Raw genomic sequence first — 17310 nt, 5'->3', positions numbered from 1 at the left:
ATCGGGACCAATACCATCATGGAAAGAATGTCACACCTGTCTCTGAATTCGTTTATCGAAGTATTTTCAAATCATAGGATCCACCACTGTCCTTCCATATTCCAAAGGAGGATCAATTCTCTAAATGTAACGCACATCAAACAGCCAGTAATAAAGAGCCCTTACAAGAAGAGTGGGACAACCACAAGAGACGAGAAAATCTGTCAATGGCGTAGCGTCAATGTAAGCTAAAAAGCTTAGCTTCCCAGTTAATAATAATTTCATAATAAACCTGCAGTTTATGAAGAAAATTATTTATCAATTTTAATAGAATTTATATTTACGCATTAAATATTGTGATGCGGCAGCACAGGATGATTTGTGATGCAGCAGTAAACAAGAAGCCTGCACACACCAGCTTCCAAGCAGACCGGTTTCTTCTGTGTAATCCACCCCGCAGATTTTCCATCCCTTCCTAAACTACCCTAGTCGCAAGGCTCGCAAAGAAGCTAGCTTTAACATTTAAAATAAGTAGTTTCCGCGTTATCCCTTTTCGTCTAGTTATGTTCAGTTGAAGTGTTAGTGTGCATTGTGGCTAATATAATAAATAATGAGCGAAATAACAGTTCCTGACACCAATTTACTTGAATTTTTTTTAGGACAATTGTATTATCAAAACTGACTTACGAACAAAAGTGTGATTTAAAAAACAAATGACCGACTCCCTTGCTGTCAATGAAGGACACAACCAAAAGACAGACGCATACTTACGTAATGATACTAATATTGTGATTTCTCTAAGTATGACAGGGAGTGAGCTAATGTTATACGTACACTTGTCTATTTGTTAGAGATATGTGTAAACCGTGAAATCATATTTTATTACGTATCATTTGAGATCATGCCTTATTGGTGTTACTTACGATGTTCCAACCAATCTTCGACTGCTGACTTGAAATTGACTACTATTTATTTTAAGACTGTATTTTTGTAATACGTTTTCTCATATTGCATGAAAGACAACTTGAGTTAGCTTCCCCTACTCAAAATTTCATGCTACGCCACTGAAATCAGTCAATGCAAATGATATCCGAGGACAAAAAGAACAGAGCCATTGCAGATGGGGTTGTAACCTTCAGATCCATCACTTTCGATATACAAGCTATTCTCAGTGTACCTCATCAGGTAATTGTGACATTTACTGTAAACGTAAACTTAATGTTTACAATTTCACCATAATGGATTCCAGTAAAAATGATGGGTTTTGTTTCCTTTAGGACCAGTGTAGTGGGAGAAAAGGCAGTGTAGAGATTGGTTGTTGTCTGCTAATAGTACATTATGCAACGAGCCTATAATGGCAGTAATTAAGACGCAAGTATGATTGTTTATGAAACGAGAGCAAGCGAGTTTCATAATTTTCATACGAGCGTCTTAATTACAATTATAGACAAGTTTCATACGACTTTTTATGCTCGATCATATTTCTAATTTGAAAGTACTGAAAATTAGGTCTTTTTATGGTTATGTGCGAACTGACCTGAATTGTGAGATGTGCGCAGACGCGGAAGTATTGATTTTTTCCGAGGCCGAATGTCATTGACCTTGGCACAGGATAAGAATGAACATTAGTCTGATATAACCTGGAAATTGATTTAGAATTGAAAAACGAGATGACAAATTGAATTTATTTGAATTTATTTACAATTAATGCTAATTATTATATCAAGAGAACATAACTTCCCAGCCTCCGTGACTTTTCGCTAATTGTCTGTCGATTGCATATCCGAGAATACCTGTACTTCAATGAGTAGGTGTACTTTAATGACATGCATTAAAGGACTGCTACCAGGTGTATAAGTACTACATTTTGGCATGGTCGAGCATAAAATAAATTTACAGTTTGCCTGTGTCTGTTATACTGGTGACAGACTACAGTCGCTAATCGCGATTAGCTCCGATCGCGATTGCCGAAAATGTGGTGATACACTAGGTCACGCTAGGTCCCGTCTAGTCAACAGCTGAATTACCATAGAGGAAACAATTTTCTCTATGTACATACGTATATGTTTGTTTCCCTCCTGGACAACACCTAAAGTTCATAATTTCTTTTGATGTTTGTTCATTGTTTTTTTCCCCTTTTTTTTTGTTGTTGTTTTCTTGCAGCTTGATATGGGAATTTATTTGTTAAAATTGTTATATGGTTTACAATGTAAACTGATACAATTTATATCATTACTATTTATATTATTTTGAAAAGAGATTTTATAACCTATAAAATTTATATCATGCCAAAAATTTATATTATTTTGTAATAAAACATATTTAAAATCAACGATAGCGTCGTAATGGAGACTGAAATTGAAAATCTGAAATAGAAACCAGTTCCAGTTTGTGATCCATTATTTATTGAAATGAAACATCTTTCAGCAGCCTTCTATTGCTCTCAATATAAATGAAATATGAATAATTCGTCTGTCATTTGTTAATATATTTCTTTTTACGTTTCTCACATCTGCATTAAATTTCTCCACTACGTCTAATAGTCCATGTATTGTGGGTCCCTATCACCACGGCATGGCGCATCCTCAGGTTGCGGATAGAGGAGACGGCCTCCAGATATGGAGGGTAGCTGCGAATATATTGAATAAGCAGTCGTGTACAGCCGATAAGGGGTGATCCTCCAGCTTGGGGGTTGGGCGAAGGACTAACAACCCATCACCGTAAAAAACAGTTTGTTACGAAACCTAACAATAAGCCTCAGAATGGGACTGATTCTCCGGCACGACCACAGCAAAGTTGGAGATTTATCCTTCGAAGAGGTGGAAAAATTCAAATATCTTGGAGCAACATTAACAAATATAAATGACACTCGGGAGGAAATTAAACGCAGAATAAATATGGGAAATGCCTGTTATTATTCGGTTGAGAAGCTTTGTCATCTAGTCTGCTGTCAAAAAATCTGAAAGTTAGAATTTATAAAACAATTATATTACCGGTTGTTCTGTATGGTTGTGAAACTTGGACTCTCACTTTGAGAGAGGAGCAGAGATTGAGGGTTTCTGAGAATAAGATTCTTAGGAAAATATTTGGGGCTAAAAGGGATGAAATTACAGGAGAACAGAGAAAGTTACACAATGCAGAGCTGCACGCACCTGACATAATTAGGTACATTAAATCCAGACGTTTGAGATGGGCAGGGCATGTAGCACGTAAGGGCGAATCCAGAAATGCATATAGAGTGTTAGTTGGGAGGCCAGAGGGGAAAAGACCTTTGGGGAGGTCGAGACGTAGATGGGAAGATAATATTAAAATGGATTTGAGGGAGGTGGGATATGATGATAGAGACTGGATTGATCTTTCTCAGGATAGGGACCAATGGCGGGCTTATGTGAGGGCGGCAATGAACCTCCGGGTTCCTTAAAAGCCAGTAAGTAAGTAAGTAAGTACGTCTGATAGTAGCCAAATTAATTTTCTAGCCATTCATTTTCGTTTCTATTTCATATAATACAATGGAAGGGGTAACAAAATTCCACAGCAGAAGCTATCACGACGTCCTAAATAATATAAATCAAGGTGACCGCTGCAGGTAGGTCATTCCAATCATGTATAGTTCCATTTAAAAATGAGAATTTACCTACATCCGTTTTCTGTTTCCTACATACTTACTTACAAATGGCTTTTAAGGAACCCGAAGGTTCATTGCCGCCCTCACATAAGCCCGCCATCGGTCCCTATCCTAAGCAAGATTAATCCAGTCTCTATCATCATATCCCACCTCCCTGAAATCCATTTTAATATTATCCTCTCATCTACGTCTTGGCCTCCCCAAAGGTCTTTTTCCCTCCTGTCTCCCAACTAACACTTTATATGCATTTCTGGATTCGCCCATACGTGCTACATGCCCTGCCCATCTCAAACGTCTGGATTTTATGTTCCTAATTATGTCAGGTGAAGAATACAATGCGTGCAGTTCTGTGTTGTGTAACTTTCTCCATTCTCCTGTAACTTCATCCCGCTTAGCCCCAAATATTTTCCTAAGCACCTTATTCTCAAACACCCTTAACCTATGTTCCTCTCTCAGAGTGAGAGTCCAAGTTTCACAACCATACAGAACAACCGGTAATATAACTGTTTTATAAATTCTAACTTTCAGTTTTTTGGACAGCAGACTGGATGATAAGAGCTTCTCAACCGAATAATAACACGCATTTCCCACATTTATTCTGCTTTTAATTTCCTCCCGAGTATCATTTATATTTGTTACTGTTGCTCCCAGATATTTGAACTTCTCCACCTCTTCGAAAGATAAATTTCCAATTTTTATATTTCCATTTCGTACAATATTCTGGTCACGAGACATAATAATAAATAAATAAATAAATAAATAAATAAATAAATAAATAAATAAATAAATAAATAAATAAAAATCAAGGTGATTCGAAACCAAAGATTACTAAAATGTTACTTTCGTCCACTGTGCCGTGCCTCAGCGCGATTATCTAGTTCTGGGAACAGGATTTAACTCCTGATCGCGATCGGGACGGTGACACACTACAAACCCGATCGCGATTAGGTCGATAATCGCGATTAGTAACTGTAGTCTGTCACCAGTATTACCACTTAACAACATTCAGTGACACTTGTGGAGGACAGAACAGGAATCAGTTCATCACTGTTGCAATGTTGTATGTGGTAAACCGGAAGGAAATTTTGGAGACCATTGATTTAAAATTTATGGAGACAGGACATTCTTACTTGGAAGTCGAATCTATGCATGCAACAATTGAACGTAAAAGAAAGCACATGAAAGTGTACACCACTCGTGAATGGGCGTTTCTGATCTCAGAAGCAAGAAGAAATCCTTCCCTATATCAAGTTACTGTAATGCACTATGATGACTTCTATGAGCTTAAGGAACTGACAAGAAACGTTGTAAATAACGTCACAGAAACTGTTGATGGTAAAAAAGGTAAACTGGATGAAAATGAAATGGATCAGAGTGCAAAAGAGCAAAAGAGATTATTCAGTAGGCCTACAGTTAGTTAGTGGGGTTTAAAAAGGGCGCGTCAGCATCTATGGCTATTTACGCCCTTATCTAAAATTCTTTACACAACAGAAACTATACAATAATCAGAATGCTTAAAGAACTAAAAAACGTTGTCACGATTAAAACGAGGTACACAAATGCAGTTTCAACAGGGTGATGCATAAAACATTATAAAAATCTGACCTTAACTAATATTTAAAAAGAGATAAAATAACAATACAAATGCTACCATAAATAAATTATCTGGCGTATTTCTAAAATACTCGGATGCAAAAGGTCCGAATGTCAAGTTTGTTAAAAAACTTATATACTAAATAACAAGTGTAACCTCCGGATGTAAAGGGTCCGGAGGATAATTAAAACGGGTCAAAAACTAAATCACCCTGTCAAGTCCAGTACTCGATAAAAATCTCAAGACTGCATTTGTACAATTAAAATCATTTCCAAGAGCGTCACGAAGAGTCGGCCGAATTCCATATTGCCGACGGACACGGTCATATTTTCTACAATGTAATAAAAAATGTTCCACCGTAAGTGGAACATGGCATAGATCACACTCCGGCTGAAGCTCGCCACGTAGCAGATGGCCATGTGTCAGATAACAGTGGCCAATCCTCAACCGGGCGAGTAAAACTTCTTCGTGTCGTGACGCTCTTGTGGACGAATCCCAAACTCGGACAGTATTCTTTATTCTTCGTAATTTGTTTTCCTCTTGTGCAGACCATTCTCCTTCCCATTGCCACCATATTCTACATTTCAAATAATTTTGTAAGTCTTGCCACCTCTCGCGCCAATATACCAGAGTGCCATTCGTGGCACCATCTTTGGCTGCAGAGTAGGCCTACAAATATGACTTCTTAGAAGAAACATTTTTTTTAATTGACATAGGGGAGACTGTTTGTAGCATAGTGTACCTTTGAACATTTTTTGTTTTTTAATTTTTGCTGCTACCTAGAGGACTCAAACTGAAGTAGATTGTAGAGAGAGCCGCTAAGTAGCTCTGGTTATAGTTTCATTTTGATTTACTGCAATGTGTGAGTTCCGTGGACATAAGAAGTTTTTTAGTACCAAAAGTAAACATTTCGTCCATTGATATATATTTTCTAACATAAAACCGGATTGTATTTGTCATTATGAATCAAGTACGGTGTGTTCCCTATAATCTGGTGAGTAATAACATATTTTAATTTCCACGATTTATTCGAATCTCTAATTTTGGGAACCATATTTGCTTAAAAGTGCACCCTCTTGTACCTTTGAACACAAAACATCTTGTACCATGGAACATGTTGCAAAGTACACGATACTATCGGTTTCTGTTTTTGTTTTATTTTAAGATCATGTCAGGAATTAAGTCTGGAGTTAAGAGGCCCCCAGTTGATCCGGATACCTTAGAGAAAACTGTTGAAGCAGTTATTGCTCCTCCAGGAATTAAAATCTCAATCAAAGAAGCCTGCTATAGTTTATGATGACAATTACATTTTAAATATGATTGTCAGTTTTTACAGCTATATTCCGACCAATATTTCATGTGTTCCGAAGTACCAGAGGATATGTTTCAAGGTGCATGAACCTGTTGTACCTTTGAACACATTACATATCCCTTCATTTTATTTTTTCCATCCTTAATAGATCTGTAAAACAGGAAAATACATACAGGAAGTTGTAAAGGAATTTTCAACGATTTTTTCAAGCAATTTTTTATTTTAAAAATTTCATTTCCCAAAATTATATATATATATATATATATGAAAAGTGTTTAAAAGTACAACAGTCTCCCCTAAGCCAAAGAAAAAAGAACAAGACTCCAGGAGAAAAACCTAATGAATTGGTCTAACGTTTCTCTGAAATCAACGTACATCCATAAATTGCCCGTAAGTGAACAGAAGAAGAAAGGTCTTTTATCACTACTACAGAACAGTGTGTATGATTATGTCTCGTGACCACAACATAGTACGACATGGAAATATAAAAATTAGAAATTTATCCTTTGAAAAGGTGGTAAAGTTCAAATATCTCGGAGCAACAGTAACAAATGTAAATGACACTCGGGAAGAAATTAAACGCAGAATAAATATGGGAAATGCCTGTTATTATTCGGTTGAGAAGCTTTTGTCATCCAGTCTGCTATGAAAAAACCTGAAAGTTAGAATTGATAAAACAGTTATATTACGAGTTGTTCTGTTTGGTTGTGAAACTTGGACTCTCATTTTGAGAGAGGAACAGAGGCTAAGGAAGTTCGAGAATAAGGAAAATATTTGAGGCTAAGAGGGATGAAGTTACAGGAGAATAGAGAAAGTTACACAATTCTACGCATTGTATTCTTCACATGACATAATTAGGAATTTTACATCCAGACGGTTGAGATATGCAGAATATCTAGCACGTATGGGCGAAACCAGAAATGCATACAGAGTGTTAGTTGGGAGACTGGAGGGGAAAAAACCTTTGGGGAGGCCGAGATGTAGATGGAAGGACAATATAAAAATGGATTTGAGGGAGGTGGGATATGATTATAGAGACTGGATTAATCTTGCTCAGGATAAGGACTGATGTCACGCTTATGTGAGGGCGGCAATGAACCTCCGAGTTCCTTAAAAGCCATTATTTGTAACAGAGCAGAGTGATCCCTGAAGAATATAAAAATTTCATTGAAGGTATTTCAACTACCAACCAACTTGCAGAGATGTCAGAGGAGGAAGAAGAATTATAAGATAAATGAAAATTAAGCAAATGTGTGTGACAGATATTCTCAGTGTACTTTTCAAGATAAATTAATATTATTGCCTTCTATTAAATGTAGGCCTATTTGTATTTCATTTAATAATACACAAAAGTGAAGTGCAACATATTTCCTTTGACTATTTCGTTCATATGACGTCATTCCATTTTCGACCAATGAAGTGTAATGAAATTTTGAATTCCAACCAATCACAGTCACACTTTGCGATAATTCTTGCAGCTAGATTTATCGCTATCAATTTATCGCATGGTCGTTCTTTTGTTTAGTCGTTGTCGCCAACTGTTCCCTCTTAATTGATGGTCATGAATACATTAAGATGCAACTACACAGTTCAACGTTTCTTTCAACTTTAAAGCAATGAATGCAAGATTGATATTAAATATTACTTAATATATTTACGCAGTGATGACGACGTTCAAAACGGCGCACCATAAAGACACAAAATCTTCATGCATCTTAATTGAACGTACCTTTCAAACTTGATTCTTTCAATATTTTTCTCAGATTGCACGCATACGCGATTGGAATATTGAACTGTGTAGATGTAGCTTTAGTTCCGTTACACACTACAGCGAGAATGCGTTTGTCGAGCTATAAAAAATGATTTCGTGTAGCACTGATTGTAACGGTCGAAATAAGGCACAGCTGACATTGGTCCTGCTCCCACAGGTAACTTAACCTATAATTGTAGCCTATAAAATTTGTATTTTGTGAATGAAATGAAACAATTAATAGAAAGTCAGATGTTAAAATTTATGTAACATCATCGCATATCAAACTGCCTTCCGTATGGCGTAATAAAATTCGTGTTTTAATTAGGCCTATCTATACAGAGATGGCTTCACTGTATAGCGACATGTCTCGCTGTGAATACATAAGCATGGTATATAGCTGTCCTTACTGTTACTGTTAAATTAAATTATGATTTCAGCAGATAATGAAAATGTATTTATGCTCGACCATGCCGAAATGTAGTAATTATACACCTGGTAGCAGCCCTTTAATGGACCTCATTAAAGTTCATCTATTCATTGAAGTTCAGGTGTTCCACCAATCAGAGAACACCATTGTAGCAATATGAAAGCGCAAGTATCGATTATTCTCGGATATGCAATCGAAAGACAACTAGCGAAACGTCACGGAGGCTGGAAATCCAATTCTGTCGCAGAAGGTTATGTTCTGTTACTATAATAATTAGCGTTAATTGTAAATAATATTCAAATAAATTCAATTTGTCATCTCGTTTTTCAATATCTAATTTAATTTCAATGTTATATCAAGATTAATATTTAGTTTACTCTCTAGACTATATAAAGGTCAATGACATTCGTTCCTCGGAAAAAATCAATACTTTCGCGTCTGCGCACCATCTCACAACTTAGGTCAGTTCCGCTCCTCACTTAGATAACCATAACATGAATACTTATGAATAATTTCAAGTTAGAAATATGGTCGAGCATAAAAAGTGGCATGAAACTTGCCTATAATGGCAATTAAGACGCTCGTATGAAAATTATGAAACTCGCTTGCGCTCGTTTCATAAACATACTCGCGTCTTAATTACTACCATTATAGGCTCGTTGCATAATGTACTATTATGTTATAATAATAAGAGAAAATTTCTGTACATTTAATTAACATTGTTAAACCTGTATTTCGCTTTTCGCATTTGGCATTACTGAATATTAACATCCAATTTCTTTATTGCAGTAATCGATATTCATCTACGAGTATTTCAGCTTCACAATGTCTGAATAGGTTAAATATTCGTTAATATACAATTATTAACATTTTGTGATCGAATTTTAGGGATATATAGTTTACATTTTTATTTTATTCACGATATAGTCCTAATAAATGTGTTAAGTGTATACAAGGTTTTATTTAATACATGATTAATTTGTGTGGCTGTATTATTGGGCAGCAGATTAATAACAGACAAAGCACATTTTTATATGTTAACTAGCTGAAAGTACCCGGCGTTGCCCGGGTTTTTCTTTCTGCTTCTGTTTTCAAATGAACTGGTTGTTAAATTTTCGAAAATTTCGGAAACCCAACTATAGACAACCAAAACGAATTGTTTTACTAAGCTTTCCTCGCACATAAAGATGAATCTTTACTTAACTTCACTTACATGAATTAATACTCCTTAGCCAAATGCCTGCCAGGTTTAACTAAATTAAAAACAATTGTAGATCAGGCACCGAAAGGAAAATATTTCATCATGTGCCTGATGTTCAACTTTGTTTTAAATTTATATATTTATTTGTTTTATTTATTTATCTCTGCCGGTCAGTTACCGCTAAATTTCAAGTGCTTTATCTTAGTCGTGGCTGTCAGCGTATTAAACACCATTAATTTTTCTGCTGTCTCCTTTCCTCCCCGCCACAAATGTGACGTTGTACAGAGGCAGAGAAAAAAATAATTATAAGATCTGTACATTTAACTGAAGCTGTGCTGACATACATTTCACGTAATTTCATGTCTATGTGTGCTTTCACTTGAACTGCAGAGACAGCTGATGGTAATTAGAGAATTTCCTTGTTTCCAGTCTGAATCGTTGGGGTGTCATCGTGAGCCTAAATTTATCTATCGGTCGTACCAAAGAATCAATATATACTGTACATATGTAATTCAATTTATATTGGAATATGTTTTACCCCTTGACAGCTGTACGCCCTTCTTATATCATACCAGGGCTTTTTAAAATATGACTTAAGATATAATATCTAACAAAGTTATAACATATTAAATATATTACTTTTTATTTTATATACAGAATGCAGATAGAGTATAATTTTGCAAGAAGTCATTGTTCAGCATAAATAATAATATTCTGAAAGACATCCTATGTATAGAAAATGAAGTTACCGTTCTTTCCACAACGCTTGACATACTACACTGGCAACCTGATTACACAGATAAAATTTCGCAATAACACATTATTGGACATGGGCAATAATATTTTGAAAGATATATATTTTAGAATTAAGTAGTATATCGAAATGATAGCCATCCAAATCTTGGATTCAAAATATCGGCATCCCAATCAATTCAAATGATCAAAAATAAAGAAAATGTAAATTAATGTCTTATTTTCAGTGGGCTTACGTATATTCACATACTACATTAGGAACATGACAAAAGTCTCATTGATATGCATACAATTCGAATTCCCGTCTTTTGTATAAATATGTATATATGTTTAGGTGTGCTCACTTGAAAGCAAGTTACGCAATTATTGACAATATGAAAAACACGGAGATTTAGGTGAATGTCTGCAACTTTGAGCGACTATCCTTGAGCTTTATTTTACTACGGTCATTACGAATGCTAGTTGCACTGAAATGGCAGTTGCTTAAAATCGAATGGCATGTTACTGGCTATCATAAGAATATGTGGGATAAAAACATCTTTTCCTTTCCTTTTGCCAGTTAATACTGTCACTTCTATTACGTTTGTCATCAGTTTTTTCACACCAATTCCTGTTCCATTGCATAGTTCTTGTGGATCAATATTTCGCAATAGTACTATTGGTGATTCAATATTAAGTATTAAATTATGTGTTGGCAATCCTTGTGATTTCAAAAAATTTAAGAATTCAGTTTGATAAAACACAGTCTGCTCACTATCTACAACTGTCTCGAGAAACACATAATACGGTTCTGGACTGCATAAGGATACTTACTGCATGAATAAATTGTCTAGATTTTGGCCTTCATGATGTATCTACAATGTTATTTTATATCGTTTTGCTTTTTCCATGGCCTCATGAAAGTCTATGTTGAATACAACAGACAATAATAAAGAACAATTGACTATAGAAGATTGCATTTTAGTATTATACATGAATGTTTGATCGTATTTAGTTTTATTTTTTTTACTTTTTTAATCAATTTAACGTCCATTTTAACAAATTTAATATAGCCTATGTTCTTCTCCTGGTTATGAAAGTTAAATGTGCAAACTTTGGTACATATTGGTCAAAGCGTGTAGATTTGTATAGGGAACATACAAACATACATACATACATACATACATACATACATACATACATACATACATACATACATACATACATACCCACATTCACTTTTATATATTAGATTGTTGTGTAATTAGGTAGACTATTGAAAATTAAAATTTGTTTTTCTCAAAATTAAGAAATTAATACTTACAATATGTGTGAACTAAGCAAGCCATCGAAATCATGAATCCAGTATTCCCTTTTATTGTTCTGGATATTTATTTTTTTTTCCGCCTCTTCACGTAACTGTGCTAAGACTATCATGCGATACATTTTACATTGCAACATGAACTTAAGTGCAATTGCAAAATAGGTCTTGCGTGTTATTCTCTTTGAATGCGTATATACGACTACATGATTATTACTGAATGTGAACAGCTTTTCCGCATTTCTTCACTCCAACGTTCAATAATCTATTGATTGCTTCATTCCACGATGATAAAAATCATATATCTTTCGTGGAAACTCTAATTGACGTTCTGGCTGATAGGTACATTTATTATCAGGCAGTATATCTCACTTGACGATGTGTCAGAGGAAGAACAATAAAACTGTTTGTATACATCTGAAGTCTGATTAGTGTAATATGAAGCTAATCGGCGATGTACGCAATGGAGGGGAAAAGGAGCTAGCAACCCTACCTCATTACCTTCTGGCTTAGTTGCCTCATGAGTGATGCCTTTGAGTAGGGAGCGGATTTTTATGTGTTAAAAAATTTAAATATATTTATTTTTTATGCGCTAAAAAGTACGAAAATAAGCCTATTTGCTAAAAATAAAAAAAATATTTATTTTAAATATGACAAAAATACCTTACTTAGCTTGGAAAAAAATGTTACTAGGTTCTCACCCACCACACTTGAGTGCTAGTAGTTGGCCGAGAATTGCAGTGAACAACAAAGGTCATCTCCAAATTCTCCATCACAAATGCTTTACCGATTATCTCTGAACAACGACTTATACTGTGAAAACGATCTTTCCACATCACAGGACGTCAGACGTGCATATTTAAAGAGAGGAATGTCACAAACACTAACACCGTCAATTTCACCTACAGGCACACCCTCCAATACTTGAGCAACTTTACACATTTTTTTATATCCACTGTTTTCCCAAACACGTTCTGGAATTTGTCCCTTAGTACTTGTACTTCTGAACCTGGTAGCGAGTCTAGTTTAATTTTCACGGCACGCACCGCCCTGTTTCAGACAACAGGTTTTTGGATGTTTCGAGGTTTTTATGGTGTCTCACAAAAATCTTATATTTGCTAATAGGAAAGCCAAATCGTTTTTTAAACAACCATCTTTCAGTATATCTTGAAGGATATCGATTGATGAAGCCCGGTAACAGGGAATCACAACAAGACGTATTGCCTTACTTGATGGCCATGAGCGAGAGGCGAGAGATTTATTTAAATTAAATAATGTTCATACCCGAGCTCTTATCCGTTGTGTTTCACAAACAAAGCGTGGAATGAAATCATCTTCAGCAACAATAAACATTCCTAATTATGTGTTGCAAGATCTCTCCTCCTTGTCCATGTTAATTTATTCTCTAATAATAACACTGATATGCTGCCTAGCAGTTCTCAGAACTTGAGGCGATACTATTACAAAAATGGATCACGGATACACCACACAGCGCTTAGAAAATCGAAGCAACCAAGAATTCTTAAAAAGATGACGTACTTCTGAGTGACATAATTGATTTAGTTTTAAAATGTTTAAAAGTTCTTGTAAAAAAATTATTTAAGTAAAAAAACTCCAAGATTTATATGTTTATAATATAATAGATTTCCTGAAAATATGTATTTACATAATTTTTTTGTGAAAATATGTGTTTTTATGTGAAATAAAATTCGGGTTTTAAACTTGAAACTTCATGTTCGGAATTCTTAACTTTGTTAATTGTGTTTTATCACACGCAAAAAGAATATTTAATTACATAGGAATCCGCTCCTTACTTATGGGTTTCCAACCAGTCTTCGGACTGTTCACTAAACATCTTTCGTCGTATGTCAGTCGGCTTAAATGGTTTGTTTTGTTCTGGGTGGCTTAAAAGCCGCGAACTTTATCGTCTTATTAGCACGATGATCCTTCCTTGCGTTTTATATCTGCCGACTACTGTCTCGCAATTGTCATCGATAGAGTCCGAATTTTAGGCAATATGCCTTTCTTTACCAGATTGACATGTGTTACAGTTATAGGATATGCAACACAAAGGAAAAGGAAAAAGCACACACACAAAAGGAAAAAAAAAACACACACACAAACACAACGAAAAAACACACACAAACAAAACGAAAAAACACATACAAAAGGAAAAAAAACACATAGGCCTACACAAACAAAAGAAAAAAAACCACACATACACAGACAAAATGAAAAAAAAAAAACACACACACACAAACAAAAGAAAAACCACAAACAAAAGGGAAAAAAAACACATAGGTCTATACAAACAAAGGAAGAAAAAACCACACAATCCGTGGTGATATATTTCATATACCATTTTTATATCTATTTGTTGCCGTTTCCGTGGTGATATATTTCATATACCATTTTTATATCTATTTGTTACCGTTTCCGTGGTGATATATTTCATATACCATTTTTATATCTATTTGTTGCCGTTTCCGTGGTGATATATTTCATATAAAAAGTAAAAGGTAAAGGTATCCCCGTAACATGCCATGAAGGCACTTGGGGGGCATGGAGGTAGAGCCCCATGCTTTCCATGACCTCGGCACTAGAATGAGGTGGTGCGGTCGGCACCACGCTCTGACCGCCTTTTACCCCCGGGAAAGACCCGGTACTCAATTTTATAGGAGGCTGAGTGAACCTCGGGGCCGTCCTGAAAGTTTGGCAACGAGATATATTTCATATACCATTTTTATATATATTTGTTGCCGTCTCCGTGGTGATATATTTCATATACCATTTTTATATCTATTTGTTGCCGCTTCCGTGGTGATATATTTCATATACCATTTTTATATCTATTTGTTGCCGTTTCCGTGGTGATATATTTTATATACCAGTTTTATATCTATTTGTTGCCGTTTCCGTGGTGATATTTCATATACCATTTTTATATCTATTTGTTGCCGTTTCCGTGGTGATATATTTCATATACCATTTTTATATCTATTTGTTGCCGTGTCCGTGGTGATATATTTCATATACCATTTTTATATCTATTTGTTGCCGTTTCCGTGGTGATATATTTCATATACCATTTTTATATCTATTTGTTGCCGTTTCCGTGGTGATATATTTCATATACCATTTTATATCTATTTGTTGCCGTTTCCGTGGTGATATATTTCATATACCATTTTTATATCTATTTGTTGCCGCTTCCGTGGTGATATATTTCATATACCATTTTTATATCTATTTGTTGCCGTTTCCGTGGTGATATATTTCATATACCAGTTTTATATCTAGTTGTTGCCGTTTCCGTGGTGATATTTCAAATACCATTTTTATATCTATTTGTTGCCGTTTCCGTGGTGATATATTTCATATACCATTTTTATATCTATTTGTTGCCGTGTCCGTGGTGATATATTTCATATACCATTTTTATATCTATTTGTTGCCGTTTCCGTGGTGATATATTTCATATACCATTTTTATATCTATTTGTTGCCGTTTCCGTGGTGATATATTTCATATACCATTTTTATATCTATTTGTTGCCGTTTCCGTGGTGATATATTTCATATACCATTTTTATATCTATTTGTTGCCGTTTCCGTGGTGATATATTTCATATACCATTTTTATATCTATTTGTTGCCGTTTCCGTGGTGATATATTTCATATACCATTTTTATATCCATTTGTTGCCGTTTCCGTGGTGATATATTTCTTATACCATTTTTATATCTATTTGTTGCCGTTTCCGTGGTGATATATTTCATATACCATTTTTATATCCATTTGTTGCCGTTTCCGTGGTGATATATTTCTTATACCATTTTTATATCTATTTGTTGCCGTTTCCGTGGTGATATATTTCTTATACCATTTTTATATCTATTTGTTGCCGTTTCCGTGGTGATATATTTCATATACCATTTTTATATCTATTTGTTGCCGTGTCCGTGGTGATATATTTCATATACCATTTTTATATCTATTTGTTGCCGTTTCCGTGGTGATATATTTCATATACAATTTTTATATCTATTTGTTGCCGTTTCCGTGGTGATATATTTCATATACCATTTTATATCTATTTGTTGCCGTTTCCGTGGTGATATATTTCATATACCATTTTTATATCTATTTGTTGCCGCTTCCGTGGTGATATATTTCATATACCATTTTTATATCTATTTGTTGCCGTTTCCGTGGTGATATATTTCATATACCAGTTTTATATCTAGTTGTTGCCGTTTCCGTGGTGATATTTCAAATACCATTTTTATATCTATTTGTTGCCGTTTCCGTGGTGATATATTTCATATACCATTTTTATATCTATTTGTTGCCGTGTCCGTGGTGATATATTTCATATACCATTTTTATATCTATTTGTTGCCGTTTCCGTGGTGATATATTTCATATACCATTTTTATATCTATTTGTTGCCGTTTCCGTGGTGATATATTTCATATACCATTTTTATATCTATTTGTTGCCGTTTCCGTGGTGATATATTTCATATACCATTTTTATATCTATTTGTTGCCGTTTCCGTGGTGATATATTTCATATACCATTTTTATATCTATTTGTTGCCGTTTCCGTGGTGATATATTTCATATACCATTTTTATATCCATTTGTTGCCGTTTCCGTGGTGATATATTTCTTATACCATTTTTATATCTATTTGTTGCCGTTTCCGTGGTGATATATTTCATATACCATTTTTATATCTATTTGTTGCCGTTTCCGTGGTGATATATTTCATATACCATTTTTATATATATTTGTTGCTATTTCCGCGGTGATATAATTTCATATACCATTTTATATCTATTTGTTGCCGTTTCCGTGGTGATATATTTCATATACCATTTTTATATCTATTTGTTGCCGTTTCCGTGGTGATATATTTCATATACCATTTTTATAACTATTTGTTACCGTTTCCATGGTGATATATTTCATATACCATTTTTATATCTATTTGTTGCCGTTTCCGTGGTGATATATTTCATATACCATTTTTATATCTATTTGTTGCCGTTTCCGTGGTGATATATTTCATATACCATTTTTATATCTATTTGTTGCCGTTTCCGTGGTGGTATATTTCATATACAATTTTTATATCTATTTGTTGCCTTTTCCGTGGTGATATATTTCATATACCATTTTTATATCTATTTGTTGCCGTTTCCGTGGTGATATATTTCATATACCATTTTTATATGTATTTGTTGCCGTTTCCGCGGTGATATATTTCATATACCATTTTTATATCTATTTGTTGCCGTTTCCGTGGTGATATATTTCATATACCATTTTTATATCTAACTGTTGCCATTTCCGTGGTGA

This window comes from Periplaneta americana, chromosome 16, assembly GCF_040183065.1.
Source record: "Periplaneta americana isolate PAMFEO1 chromosome 16, P.americana_PAMFEO1_priV1, whole genome shotgun sequence".
Taxonomy (NCBI): Eukaryota; Metazoa; Arthropoda; class Insecta; order Blattodea; family Blattidae; genus Periplaneta; species Periplaneta americana.
Note: the sequence above shows the minus strand (reverse complement) of the source record.